Source organism: Dipodomys spectabilis, unplaced genomic scaffold, assembly GCF_019054845.1.
Source record: "Dipodomys spectabilis isolate Male_0828 unplaced genomic scaffold, ASM1905484v1 ptg000578l, whole genome shotgun sequence".
Classification (NCBI taxonomy): Eukaryota; Metazoa; Chordata; class Mammalia; order Rodentia; family Heteromyidae; genus Dipodomys; species Dipodomys spectabilis.
In genome coordinates this window covers 565,439-581,285 of record NW_024871255.1, presented here as the reverse complement: position 1 = coordinate 581,285, position 15,847 = coordinate 565,439, and positions in this window count along the sequence as shown.

Genomic DNA, 15,847 nt, shown 5'->3' with positions numbered 1-15,847 from the left:
TCCCACATTTTTTTAAGAAGTCAACAATACATTTTATTCCACAGGAAGAAAAGTGGTGACTCTAATTTGAAAAGTAGGTTTACAGAGTCGGAACACACTATGATGATGTGATCATCATAGTGTAATACAGTAAAGAACTAGGTAGTTTATTTTCAGTTCATCAAGCAGCGACTATGGATTTTTGAGGCACAGATAGATGACATTTGAAAACAAGGTGGCCCAGGATCCAGATCCCACATTTTTATCCTTGGGCCAGAGAATGAAAACGCACCTCAAGACTCAAGTTCTCTTTGTGCCTAAGACACATTCAACCCATGATAATCCCCAACCAACAAGGTAATATGCTCTAGTTCAATTTTTCCTCTCACGGCCAATGCATGAGGTTATTTTTTATTGGGGTGCTTCTTTGGGCCCTTTCCTGACATTGCTGATACACTTTCCATCATTAACCACAACGGATGATGTTTAACCCAACCTTGAGCTACCTCAACAAGGCAGGATGTGTCTCCTCTGAGGGTCTCCCCACATCCCCTTTGTGTACCAAGGATCCTGGACTAGTCCCCAAATTGTTGGGAATACTCCCCTGTATAACCCAATATCCCAAGAAAGACCATCAAGTTGAAAGGTATTTAGCATGACAAATTTTAGTTCTGTTAAAGGGCTTGTTACTGACAGGAAGCCAATTAAACAACTACTCTGAGTAGGAAGATTGCCCAGGTTTTACCCATAATGAGTTACTACTTCGAGTATTGATCAGAAGTCGTATTAACAATCTTACACAATTGGTTCTTTTGAAGCTCAGCTGGCTTCAAAAAGGGGGTTTAAGAGTTTCAGAGCAATCCACTAAACCAGGCCAGAAATTGTTAGAAAATTCTTACTCAGCTGGTACTCTATGAATTAAACTATGCCTCAAGTCCCTAGAACGATTTTAGTAACAGGATATACTTTAGTTAAAATAGTTTTTTGTAAGATGATGCTATGCTTAGTCAGTGCTTTCCCTCAAGCAATCACTTTCAGTGAAAAAGATTCTAACTCCTACATAGTCCATTCCCAGACAGAATTTATTATCAGCAGCTCCCCCTTTGGAATGGAGGCTTATGAGCTTCCAGGTGAAAACACCTTATTCACATATTGTCTTGGCTCCCTTAGGCAAACACCTCAACAAGTGGTTATGAAACCAACAGCTGTGTGTGGCTGATCCTTTATAAAAACAAACAAACAAACAAACAAACAAACTTGTCTTGTACTTCTGCTCCTGGCACAAGTCGAAAGAAGAAAGCCTCTCTGAGCACAGAGCACAGATTGGGCTGCAGCATTTTCAGCACCATAGATGAATCAGTCAGATCCCAGCTGCTTGGCTGACCACAGGGCACACTTCTAATGCCACATTTCTGAGGCAAAGCAGTTCTAAGCTGCCAAGATACTATGGTAGGAAGAGGCCTTATGGAGAATTCTTGGTGGGAAGGAGAAGGTGATAGTTTGGATTTAGGTTTTAGAAAATGCAAGCCATTTTCTAAATTGCTTGAGGCAGCGAGCAGAACATGTTGTCTAGCCGTCTAGATGCAGAGTATGAGAACACTTCCCACATCTTACACTCAATCGCTCCTGCCTGACAGTCTTCAATTCCCTCTTACAGGAGTTAAGCAGTTTTTAAGAAAGCAAAAGTTAGCGAACCTGATCTAGCTGGTGAAGAAATCATATCCTTTGCCTTTAGAATAGATCAATTTCTATCTCAGAACAAGAGGAAGGAAAGAAACCACATTCTACAGAATTTAACACCTTAAAGATGCTAGTTTGCTGCATTAAATTTTCATTGTTAGAGTCATACAAGAAAAAAAAGACAAGCTGAGAATTTCTTGAGCCTTTGCTAGCCTAGTACTGGGTTCTTGTTGTGGTTGTTGTTGTTTTTTTCCTAATACTTTAGGGATTCTAATAAGAAGAACTGAGAAAATGCAGACATTAGCCTGAAACCTAATTAATCTGAAACCACAGCACCTAAGTTACCGAATTCTAAATCTAGTCTCAAAGCTGAAGGCCAAGGCTTCCCTGCCCCCAGCATCTTCAGAATAGCAGTATTGTCTCTGTCTCAGGTTTGTTTTCTTTAAAGAATTTGAGAGCAGAAAAGTGTTTTTAAAGCAGTTTTTCTTCAAAGCGAAAACAGAGCAGTGAAACAGACTCCTCAGCGAAAAGAGGAACCAAGAGCTGGTCAGAAGGGGCCCACATCCCTCAGGTATATGTAGAGCCCTTTGTCTCTGCCCCTTAGGGAATGTTCCTGGATTGATTGGTCAGTGGGTGGGCTTGTGCTACATGGCGTCTCGTAATTGGTTTCCCAATCTCAGAGTTTGAGATGGAATTTTCCTTACTGGATACTCCATCTCAGAGCACAAGCATGGAAAATACATTTGCTTGGATGGAGTGTAGAGGGACACTTCCCAGACAATAGTCAGAAAAAGCACATGTGTTAGCACCTAAAACTTGATGGGAACAAGGTGTGTATTTTTTTCTGCATCATTCATCCCCATGTTGGAACCAGTTCCAACCAGTTCCAACCATCACCTTTTATCCGTAACTACCCAGCTGAAGTGGTTTAACTCCCTCTGCATGGCAAATCTCCACTTGTTCCTCACAGGGCACTGTACATTGTGGTGTCCCATGAAACACTATGTTGACAGAGAGATTGGATATCTAAATTGCTGTTTTAAAGCAGCAAAGCCCTCTGACTTAAACTTGCACACTTACCTTGAATGCAAATTGATTTCTACTTATAGAGGCAAATTCAGTTCTGCTTTGAGCCAAGATACCTTTAGCAAATCTAGGGCAGAGAAATAACTGGACTGTATTTCTAAAGCACCATTCCCCGGGTGCTTGTATTATCTTCATAGTCTTGTATTTTGTTGTGGGAAGTAATTTCTCCTGAAGGTACATTCTGAGCTGCATTTAGCCTGAAGATCATATTTGTGCATCCGAAAGCATACTTAGGAATCTAACTGCAGATGAAGCAAGTTCTTAGTAGCAGAACTATATGTTCAATATATAACTGGTAATGACGATTTGATGAGCAAATGAAACAAAATTGATAGAAGCAGTGATATCGATCAAGCTGCATTGAATTTATTAACTGACTTGTTGAATGATGACCCTTTGTAAAACTACTTAAAGGATAATATATGTATATATTAAAAAGCAATACTATGTATTTTCTGTGAGTGCATATCAATCCACAGTGTAAGTATCTTAAGGACAGGAGAACTCAAATGATCATAACAATGTAAATAGTAATGGTTTAGTCTCTTATCTGTTGAAAGCCCAGAGGAAGACAGTACAGGCATGAAGATTCCAAGAAGATGGAGGCATACCCCAGCATTAGGATTTAGCCCTCACTGTCTTGGCCCAAGGTGACTTCAGTTAAATCGAAAGGTGTCTCTATTGATTCAGAAAGGAAGGGTGGATATTATGGTAGGCACTTGAGATATTTTGCTATGTATATCATGTACCTCATGTATAATGTTTTACTATTTTTTTATGGGGAACAGATGATGCATTTTATGTTCAACTAGAAACTACTTTGAAGCATAAGAAAAAGAGGAAACATATCTCATATGCTACATATGCTATTATGTGTATGATAACATCCAAATTACAGCAAACTGACAATGTATTTTGTACAAAAGGGATGATTTCCCTGAGCGTACTATCATTACATTAAAAACAGTCTCAGTGCACTCAACGGAGGGAAGCCAGAAGGAGGAACATAATGAGTGGGAAATGGAACAACATACAACAAAGGGGCCCATCAGCTGCACTGGTCGTAAGAGGAAAAGAACTAAGCAACCCAAAGACAGTGATAGGAAAGGAGGAATAAGAGGGAAAGAGGGAATAGCAAAAGGCAAGAAATGTAAACATCACCTGATATGGAAGAAATAATTTGGGTTGTCAAAGCTCACAGAATTCACAAACTTTATACACCATGATAATGATAATTTTTCTTGGGAAGGTTCAAATGTGTTTGTGACTTTAACTATCAGGATTCCACAATACTGTGAAATATGTGAAAATTATGTAATCACATCTCTCAATTTTTTAACAAAGTGAGAGAAGGGTTGGGTTAGGAGGGATGGGTGATAATGTTGTCAGACACCTTGCATTAATATATTGTTTTGTAGAATGGGAACTTGTTTGTACAACTACCTAAAGATAATAATATAAAAGCATGTTTAAAAAGCAGCCTCACACACTTAAGTGAGATATAGTTTTGAACCAAGGTTTATTGCACACTGGCAATTTAAGTTGTTTTCCCAGCCTCTGATGGTTGTTTTTTTCTTTTTTTCAATAATTGCAGTCAAATGCATACAACTTAAAATTTGTTCTCTTTTTTAAACTCTGTATTAGCATTACCTAGTTAAATAAGTGGATTTTATTTTGATATATCCACATAGGCATGCAATGTACCTTGATTATACTTACCCCTTCATCATTCTCCTTTTCCTCTCCCAGGTTTTATTATCTGAATCATTTTAAGAATAGAGCATAGTAGTAGTATGTACATTTACAATATTCTACAAGCTCAATGTCCACACTCGTTTCGTCTTCCAAGATTCAAATTCTATATTCATTAAAACAATTTTCCACTCTCCTCTGCTTCAAGATATGCATCAAGTGCAATTTTGCTTCCTATCTCTATCAATTTGACTGTTCTATGTAACTGACATAAGTAGAATCATGTAATATTTGATCTTTTGTGACTGGATTATTTCACTTAGCAAAGTATCCCAAAGATTCATCCATAATATAGCATCTGTCACAACATAATTCTTTTTAAAGTTGAAATAATATACAACTATATGTAAAAACCACATTTGCTTTAGCTTATTCATTTGTTGATGGCCACTTGGATTGCCTCCATGTTTTGAGTATTGTACAAAATGAATATGAATGTACAAAGATCCCTTCCAGACCTTGCTTTTAGATCTTAGAGTATATGCCCAGAAATGTAGTCATTGGATCATATGATAATTCTCTTTTCCTTACTTTTTGTCATGGGGCTTGAACCTGGGGACAGGTTACAGTCCCTGAACTTTTCCTCAAGGCTAGTGTTCTATCGATTTAAACCACAGGTCCACTTGCAGTTTTCTGCCCGGGCTGGCTTTGAACCTCAACGTTTGCATTTCAGCCTCCTTTCCTGAGTGGTTAACATTACAAGCATGAATATTCCTGTTTTTAATTGTTTGAAAAGATGCCATACTGTTTCCCATAGAAAGGTTCCAATTTCACCACACTTTTGTCAATATTGTTACTTTATTTTTAGTAGTTATCCCACCTAATACATATAAAGTGGTAATTTCCTTCATTATTTTGACTTACACTTTCTGGGGATTAGTGATATTAAATACCTTTTTTGTGGGCTTGTTAACAGTTTGTCTTCTCTGGAGAAACATCTCAGTTCTTTGCACCTTGTAAAATTGGTTTATGTATTGTTGTTGGGATGATGTTCTGTATATATTCTTGATATGAACCACTTATAAAATATATGCTTGCAATGACTTTATCCCATTCTGTGCTGCTTTTTTGGACACTGTTGATTGCATCCTTTGGTGCATCCTGATTTGTGTTTTCCCAAAATGAATGACCATTCTCTGATGTCAGCTTCCAGTATGTCTACTGGTCCTGTAAGTATGAACCATCATATTGATTTGCACTCCTGTTATGGTAACAGTGAACTAAAGCTACATAATTATGCTCTGGTAGCCTATCTACTTCCACTTTTGGATCTCTCTCCCTCAACTTTTAGTAAAGGTCTTGGGTCATATTCACAACTTCTTAGGTCCTTAAAAACCTAAGAAAGTTACAACCCTTAAATTTAGTTAGTTCTAATGGAAGTACACGATTTCCAATTTCTTTTTTCCCCTTTTTGTACGTTTTTGATTGTAAGAATACTTTACAGAAGGCTTACAGTTACATGAGCAAGGAAATGAGTACATTTGCTATCGAGCATTGTTGCCTCCTCCGGGTAAATAAGATGAAAATTAAGAGCTTTGTAATATAGAAGCACACTAAAACTCTAGGAATACATTTTTCTTCATATGAGTATTTAGAAATGTGTGAAGCTTGAGATTTAACCTACTTGCAAGTTAATAATGAATTTGTCACATTTTCATGGATGCTAGGCGATTTATAATGCTCTTGGGTCAGAGACAAAAAGGACTTAATTTTTATAGCAATAGTGAAAGCCAGTGAGATATGTGTGTGTATGTGTGTGTGTATTTCTATATTTGAAGTGAATCTCTCAGCCCTCAGTGCCACTGAGTGAAGTAGTGATAGACATGTGAAACCTATACAAACAATGGGTTCTGACTTTGAGCAACTACGATCTATATAATGAGAAATAGGCATGCTTGAACTTTACTCTGGAGGGTGACAATAGCTTAGAAATAGCTTGCAAAAATATTCTTGCAAATACACTATAGAATATACAGCAGCTAATGTTCACTTGAAGATAGGCAAATACTTGAGACTGCTGAAGAATTGTTCTTTTTCTTTTGTTTCTTGAAGGGTCCTAGCTACCAAGACCAATACATATTTCTCCTAATAAATACATAGCTCTCCTTAAAAGTGAGGCATGACAATTTGTTGAGAATACTTATTCTTTTTCCAGCCCTAAGCCTTAAGATGAAATAGAGACTTCAATCCTATCCAGAGTACAATTCAACAAATGACATAGATGGAGTTCAAATTTTACACATCTAGAAGCTTTTCTCTTAGAGCCATTTCTTAATGCAGGTGTGGAAGAAATTAAAGAAAAAATAGGTCCACAAATATTTTTATGAAGATAGCCTATGTATTTTAACAGTAATAAAGGATTATATTTCTGTTTTTTAGTGTGTGAATATTTACAGAGTATTGTACAAAGAACCAAAGTTTATTCCAGGACCTATCATGGAATAGAATGTAGCAAATTTTCTATATATTGTTTGTATATTTAAAGAATTCACCTGTCTGACTTCTCCCCCATTTTGATAAACAGAGCACCTGTTTGACATATTGAAATACAAACATTACTTTTCTACCTACAGGATTCTACACACTTTGCTGTCCACTAAACACAGAAAAGATTCATGCACAACCCTCATCTTCAAGGAGCAATTCTCAGTATCCCAAGTAGCTTGTGTTTATCTCCCACTCCTTTCCTCCAAGCTGTCAATCTAGGTGAGTGATGACTGAATTCTATAAGACAGAAAAGCTCAGATAATTCAACGGCATACAGGCATGGAACCTTCTTCATTTGGATTATATTTTATCACATCGTTGTGAGAACTTCAGCTTCCTTATTTGGTAACTGAGCTGTCCAGTTAACAGTGAATAGATGCATCTCATTATTTAAAATTTCATTTAACTGAAATTGGAAGAATTAATTCACATTTGAGGTTCGTAGCCACATATAGCCAGTGGCTAGTCTATTAGACAATGCATATATAGAATATATCCATTATCACAGATGTTTCTGTTAGAACTGTTTTAGAGCGTGTTTCTGCTTAAGGGATGGTCCATGTTCATAAACATAGTTGGTACTCAGACTGAAGATCAGACCAGAAAGGCTAGACACCCATAAAGTTAAGATATAGATATAAATTGTTCTACATAGGCACATTTATTTGTGAGGAAGAAAAGGATCAAACAGTCAACGTCAGCAGAACCAACCCTCTCAACTCTAGGAATGAATATGTGAAAATTTTAGCAATTCTTTGCAGCTTTCCTTCTGTGATTGAAATTGGCTGTGCTGTTCTCAATGGTGATTTTGTTGGAAAATATAAATGTGTAATTATCACATTAGCTCACAGAAGAATTAGGGTTTGTGCTTTGTAAATGTCATTTGGTATTTACATGTGACATTTCAAATTCTCCTGGTATCAATACACCACAAATATCTTTCTGAGTTGTTTCTTTTGTTAATTTTGATTGTTCTTACAGCAGGCATTTAAAAAATTAGTGGAAAACTTAGGACTTTCTTGTGTTTTATAATCCCATTAGTACTCAGTAAGCTTAATAAAGAATGAGAATCCAAGAACTAGGTGAAGAAATTGTATCTCCAATCACCTGTTCCCTTTCATTAATTACTGGAGCAAAGAAAACTGGCTCCTCAGAATCTCACCTTCAGAATTCAAGAATGAGGTGGGAAGAAAACAAGGAAAGAGACATAGTAATTTGCACTGAAGTTGCTGTGCTGTCACAATGAACACCTGTTCTCATGCAATCTTTTTGCATCCTACAGTTAGCTTTATTTGTGGTTTTTATTAGTATGACAAAGATGACTAACTTTCCCAGATTTAGAGTTGGAAATGTGTGGGACACATTCCTTTATCTATGGAATCTTCCTTAAAATTTCATCACATTTACTTTGGCTCTCTGTGCCTTTTCCATCCTTGTCGCAAGTATGTATTTCTACAAATGGAGATGTTGGTTCATCATTTGCCTTTAAATGTTTAAATTATGTGGATTTGGGAGATTGTGTGATTTGCTGTAGAAGCAAGGTACTATGGGTAGGACCCTTTGGTCCATGTTGACATTCCTTTGTGGAATTCTTATTGGGGTCTTTACTCATGGACTCGTGTAATTCTCTCCAAATTCCAGTACACTCCAGTAGAGTGTGGCCATGCATTAGAAATTTAAATAATGCCTATAATTCTTTTTAAAATATACTTTTAAATATAACATAAATAAAAGCTTTTGTTTTGTTTTTTATTTTTTTATTTTAATATTATTGTCAAGGTGATGTACAGAGGGGTTACAGTTACATAAGTAAGATAGTGATAACATTTCCTAACTTGTTTCCCCTCCCTCATTTTTCTTCCTCTTTCCCTCGTTCTCTCAATCACCCCCCCCCCCCCCAGTGTACAGATCATTTCCAATATATTGTCACTTTTGATTTCCTTTAAGTAAATGTTTGTGCTGTCCCCATTCTGGAGCTCCACAAGGTGAACACTGGAACACCACAGTTAGACCCTTCTGCCACGCATATATGCATATACATAATTTCCTTCACTTTGGGGTCATACGTTTGTTTAATTATTCATTTGTTTATTGCCAAAACTAGAGCTTGAATTCGGGGCCTACACATTGTTCTCTGCTTTTCTTTTTCCTCAACGCTAGCCACATCTCCATTTCTGGCATTTCGGTGGTTAAATAGATTTTCCTCCAGGGGCTGACTTTGAACCATGATCTTCAAATCTCACCCTTGTGAGTAGTTAGGATTACAGGTGTGAGCCTACTTTAAAATCTGACTTTTCATCTCATTATATCATGCATATATTTCCTATCCAATAACATCCTTAGAAATTCCATACTGTTCTAAGAACATCACTTATAATGATTACATGGGCGTCCAGTGCTTATAAATTCCATAATTAATTGAACTGTCTCAATCACTGAAACTCTTTGTTGTTTCCATAATATTAAATGCATCATCAAATGATCCATCTTAACTTGGCTCATCTAAAATAGTAAGTTATTCCTGCCTGTGAAGTTAATCTTTTTCCCAGCATGAAGTTCCAGTTTTGTAACTTTTACACGCCTTACCCACTATAATGCCTTTGTCCAAAATCCCTCTTGCTATCATCATTTTTGTAAAACCCTTTTCTGTGGCATTCCATTAATAGGAAGGCATATTTAATACCAACTTAATGTCTTCATTTTCATGGGTATTTCATTTTAGCCTGGATCAGAATTTGATTCTAACAAGATTTTATTTTAATGGAAGAATCAGAACACCAATTGGAAGGCTGAGAGTACCCTTATGAACAATTTTTATCATTCATTGCTTGCTTTTGTTTTGGAATTTGAAGGCTAAAGATTGCCAGCTCATATATCCTCTGTTGTCACTGTATTTCATTCCGGTTCCCTGCATCTTGTATATACATTTTTTTTTTCTAATTTGGGGAGAGGAAGGGAAATAACAAAATGCTGAAGCAAGGATACAGGTTGACCAATTGTAACAATGAGATGTACAATACACTATGTTGAAAATGAACTTCAAAATTTCACGATAGGGGGAAGGAGGAGTTGGGGAAGTAAGGAGGGAAGGGAATGTAGGGGGAAAACAAAGAAAGGGGTAACAATGCTTAAGAGGAAATGTACTCATTACCTTACTCATGTAACTGTAACCCCTCTATACAGTATCTTTACAATAAAATTTTTTTTAAGAAAAGATTACCAGCTCATACTCCCATGGTTAACTTGCTGTACACCTTAAAAGAGTTATATGGCTCAAAATGGGAAACCAAAAAGAAAGCAACTTTCAATATAAATTGTCTATTGTTGTAACACTGAGATGCCAAATGCAGTGCCAATGCACAGGAATCCAGAGTATAGTCATTAACCTCTAGAATTCTGAGTTGTTTTCTTTGGCTGGAAATCTCATAATTGTAGTATACACAATATGCAGAAATGTCCTGAAAAAAATATTCTTGGAAAAAAACAGTTCTATAAAATCAGGAAAATTTGTACCAAGTCAAAAAAAGGAAAATAAGACAAGAAAAATTCTATTCTTGTTTATATAAAAGCTACAATAGAACATGGGTCTACGAATAGTCTGAAGAACAGAAACAATTAATTAAGTGCATTGTTATTCTAAATGTAATAATATAATGATATGCATGTAAAATAGAACCTGATGATGAGCTATGAACTCTGCCTGGAGAGTTCAACCAAATCCTTCTTGCACAGTGTCATGATACATAGGAAGGAGAAAATAAATATTCTGTAAAATTATGAAAAGCTTATGAAGTTCAATAATCTCCAAATATTATGCTCAGGGAATGTAAAGTATCAGGAACAATGTAGCAGTGAATTGGAGAGTGAAATTGGAGCGATTGAAATGGTCATATAGCTTGGAGTTATGGCACTTTCTTAATATGCACAGGGTCCTGGGTTCAATCCCCAGCACTAAAAAGGAAGGAAGGAGAGAGACCAAGAAAGATTTGTGAGGTGGGCCTAACACCATCATAGAAAATTTATTCTCTAGCCCAGGATTTCATACTGTTAATTACACATTTTTACTGCACGGGAGGTTTTAAAAGTACAGTTGCCCAAGTCTCAGCCATTTTTATTTGAATGGGTACAGATGTATCAACTTCAGCTGATATGACTTGGGGGCACCAGTAAAGCACCCAGGATAGAGATATCATGGTAGAACATATGTCTAGAACTTGAAAAAAGGTCTGTGAGACTTTTATTTCTGTAGAAAAATAAATGCCCATGGTATGTTAGCCTAAGTATGGATATAGAGTAGTCTGAGTTTAAATGTACCAATATACCAGTTTTTGCAACCTGGAGTAAATTACCTACCTCTCTTTAAGCCTTTGTTTCTTATTTTGGACATGGGAGCCAATGAGACTACAGTGCGAGTGTTCATAAAGTGTTTTCAGGCTATGCATTTTTAAAATTTGTCATAACTACTGTTAGTTGACTTGTTTATATAGTGTAAATTTGCACCAGGTGCTGATGAGCAAAGCAGAAGATAATGAGGTGTCCTGTATTCAGTCTCTTAGGTACTTGATGTCATTCTTTACACTCCAAAATTTGTGAAGTCAGAGTTGAACAACAGGGCAGTTTTGAAATTTTTCTGTATGGAGTCTTAGCATTTTTCAATATCAAAGGGCCTCTGGAAAGATGGAAAGAGAAAATAGAGAAACCAGGGCTGGGAAGGTGGCTCAGTGGTAGAGTGCTTGCCTTGCATGCATGAGGCCCTTAGTTTGATTCCTCAGCACCACAAAGCAGAAAAAGCCAGAGGTAGGGCTGAGGCTCAATTGGAAGAGCTCTAGCCTTGAGCTGAAGAGCTGAGGGACAGCTCCCAGGCCCAGAGTTTAGGCCCCATGACCGACAAAAAAAAAAAAAAGAAGAAAGAAACCACACCTGTTCTTTTCAGATGGCTTAATGTTAGTCCTTTTGACCTATGATGACAAATTACCAGACACTGAATTGGTTATAAACAACAGATTTATTTCTACATTCTGGAGCCTGGAGGCCCAAGATTGCAATGCCAGCATAGTCAGGATTTTTGTTTTTCAGATTGATGCACTATATTAAAGATCAGGATTGAAATCTATTCGGTTTTGTTTATTTAAATACCATTACTGAAGGCTTGCCTCCACGACTTAATTACCATCCACATATCCACATACACACAAAAAGGACAACTTCTGTAACATTATATTTGAGATAGAATTTCAATATGTGAAGTTGGATGAAGATTGTAAATAAATGTATTGTAATTATACATTCTTTTTCTTTTCCCATAAGATTGTGGATCTAAGAACAGTAAGATCCAGAGACTGATATGATCTCAGAGCTGACCTCTGAGCCATTCTATGATTCTGGAGTATTATATTTATCTGGCTTAATCAATTCTCTGCGTTCACTACAAGATTATTTGGAGAATATATAAGATAATTACACTGACCTACCTTCCCAGCCCAATAGATCTTTTTAGACATCATCAAAATATCCTCGACCATGAATATGAAAAAGAATGATAAAATTGGGGGCATTATTAAAGGGAAGAGGAAAAGAAAAGTTATGACATAAGTGTAAGCAATTTGAGCACCAGTGTGGACAAGATTGGAAGAAAGAGATAAATGAGGAAACAAGAAAGTAATAAAAACAGATGTACAGAAGTAAAGAAAGGAAAGAATTTGCAGGAAGAAAAGGTCAAAACTTACAGAGGTATTGAAGGAAATATGCTATTTGGACTTGAAAACTAAAAGGACATAGACAAGTTCAATAAGAACAGTGTTTTGGTGAACTGGTAGAGATGTAAGTCATATTGATGAAATTTTGTTATGAAATAAAACTCTAGATCCATGAATTCAACAGATCCTGTTGATTTTAAATGTTGGGAACAAATGCTCTTATCCTGACCTTAGAAGTATTATACAGATGTAACTGTCATGACCTTTACTTAGAGATATTCTGTGAATATTTTTGAAGACTGGCCAGGAGATTATGGATTGAACTACAGCAAAGACAAGCCTAATTTGCCCTACAGTTCCAATGAGTGACCCATGTATCTACATCAGTTTGGGATTTTATAGAAATATCATTAGATATGTTTGGACATCTTATCAGCCTATTCATTATAAATGTAGAACAAGTAACATCAAGTACTAGGTTGAACTTACAGTTTTACTGATGTTATTGAAGACTCCTCAAATTGATTCTTCTTTAGAATAGAAAATGCTTCAATATCCATTGAGACGTCATAACTGCCATATGCTCTATTTAAATCTAATTCTTGTTAGGGATATCTCCATGCTGAAATAACCCTGCCAATCAACCTGCCACATATTCTTGTATGTAGGAAATGCTCTTATAAACTTCAAGCATTTATTGAATGGAAGAGTTCAGACATTACCCTCCCCACAAGGATTAAATGCCTAAAAAATAAGACATTTTGCTTTAATGCCTTTCTTTCATTTTCTGATACACATATGCAAGTAGGGAAGGATTCTGATGTAACAATAATACAATGGTGACTTGTAATAACACAATGTCTAGGATCTAGTGTTAATTCAGTTACTTACTAATTAGTTCCAAAGTGTGTGAATATTTATATTTCTCCTGGGTAAACTAATGAGCTCCAAGAAAATATCCCTAAGGAGCCTTCCAATTCAAATATCAATGTTTGTCTCAAAATGCTTTAAATTCTACACCCTTTAATGTGGACATAGAGTTATACTCTGGAACTTTTCTCCTCAGAGAGTGAGTACTACCCTATTGGTTAACATGGACAAAGTACCTTCATACATAGAATGGGAGTGTGCAAACAAGAAGTGGTAGATTGTCAACGTCTAGTGCGTTGGGGTCCCTGGGTAAGGGTCACGAAATCACCAGGACACAGGGGATGCAGCATGCAAACAGCAATTGCCACTGCATGCTGTGTTTTATTGTTAGTGGGTATTTAAAGACAAGCAAGCATAATCTTTGCCAAGATTTGGTTAGAAAACATTCACACAAAAAATTTCCACAGATACATTTTTACTTAACCTATGAGACAATGTCTAGGTATATTATTATCTAAACTATTTTAGAGCAAGCTCAAACCACTTCTTCAATCTCAGGAAAATGCTTGACCAGCTGTTCACCTATGCTTAAGCAAGCAGAAGAGCTACTTCCTCAGCTCTCAGGAGTCTGTGACATGTGTCTGGAGATAGGGAGAGAGAAGGTTTTCCCTCTCTAGCCTGGCATTCCAAGAGCTTTCCTAATCCCAAACACAGTCCTCAGACAATCCTAAGGCTGGAGCCTGCATCATTCTGCCCCCTCAACATAGACCCTGAGTCTTCACAAACTCCTTCTTTTTTCTTTTGTTTTAAAAGTAAAGCTTTCCACAGGGTTATCATAGAAGCTTGCATTGGCTTCATAAAGATCAAATATAACAGCACAAGCGCAAACAGAATAATAACAATAATAATTTCCATACCACTAGCAGTATGTGAAATGCTTTGTAGTATTCCTTTCGGATCCAACCCTTCCAACTGTTTAATAAAGGTATCAGCAATATTAGAAGCATCATCATTTGTAAATTGTTTACCAAAAATATCATGTACATTAAATTGCAACTGAGCAATCAATTGAGCAGCAGTAGAATTTTTAGATAAATACTGTTGTATTATATTCCAATCATGTAAAGATTTATTATATTTTACATTAGTAATGTAAAAGGTAGTCGAATTTTAATCACATTTTAACAATAACTGTTTTTCCACAACCAATAACTTTTTTCCTAACCATCCCACTGTCTGTTTAACAACATTAATCTGTGTTTGTAATCAAGCATCAATTTCTACCTGTGAGACCCACAATTCATGTGAATCCCGGGGCCATTCTTCCACAAAGTGTTTAGTTTGTAAGGAAGTGTGCAGGGCAATTCCAGACACCGCAGCAAAAGTGGTAATAGCAATTAAGCTTAAAATCACAGCCACAATGGCTCCAATCATACGTTTTGTACGTTTTAGCAGTTTGGTAAAAAATTCAATAACAACACTATCCAAAGGATTTTGGGACCATTCTCTTCCTAATTTAACAGGTAGCCAAATATAAGTTCTTTGTTGTAAAATCATAATACTATCGCTGTCATTAAAATTAGGAGAGGAATTAACACAAGAATACAGGCGACAATTGAAACAAGAAATAGTAGGAGAAAATGTAAAGTTTCCCACCAAAAATACATAAGGCAGGGATACACAAGCAGTTACATTATAAGATTTATACAAAGTAAAGTTATAAGTGGACGCAGAGTTCACCATCCCCGAAGAACGATCCATTTGATAGCATCACGGGTTTTAGCGCCGCTGAGACCTTCCAAAGATGAGTCTGAACAGCAGTGGGTGCAGCCATGAAAGCCCATCGGGCATCTGTAATGCCTCCATCTCCCCAGGCCATCAATCGAGCTCCAGTAAGCGATCCATTAATGGCATCCGGCGTCCTAGTAACATTTGATAAATCACATCTGGAAATATTCCATTCTAAACATGTGTTAATAAACTGTCCAAAAGGTCCCCAATCACTGAAATTATTGAACATTTTTCCAAATGTTCCTCTGCACTCTTGCCACACAAAAGGCTTATATTTTAAATCAATATAAGTAAAATCAGGGCACATAGGTAAGGATAACTTAATCAAAGGTGACACTTTCCCAGCTACTATTAATGGACCAAGTAGTTAATCACTGTAGCTGTGTTCTACAATTGAAAGTGCGTTTCCCAGGTAAAACCCAATGTTGCCAATTCATAACTAAACAATGAGGAGGCCCCAAACAAACAGGCAAGGAATGAGTATAGTAAGTAAAATTATAAAAGCT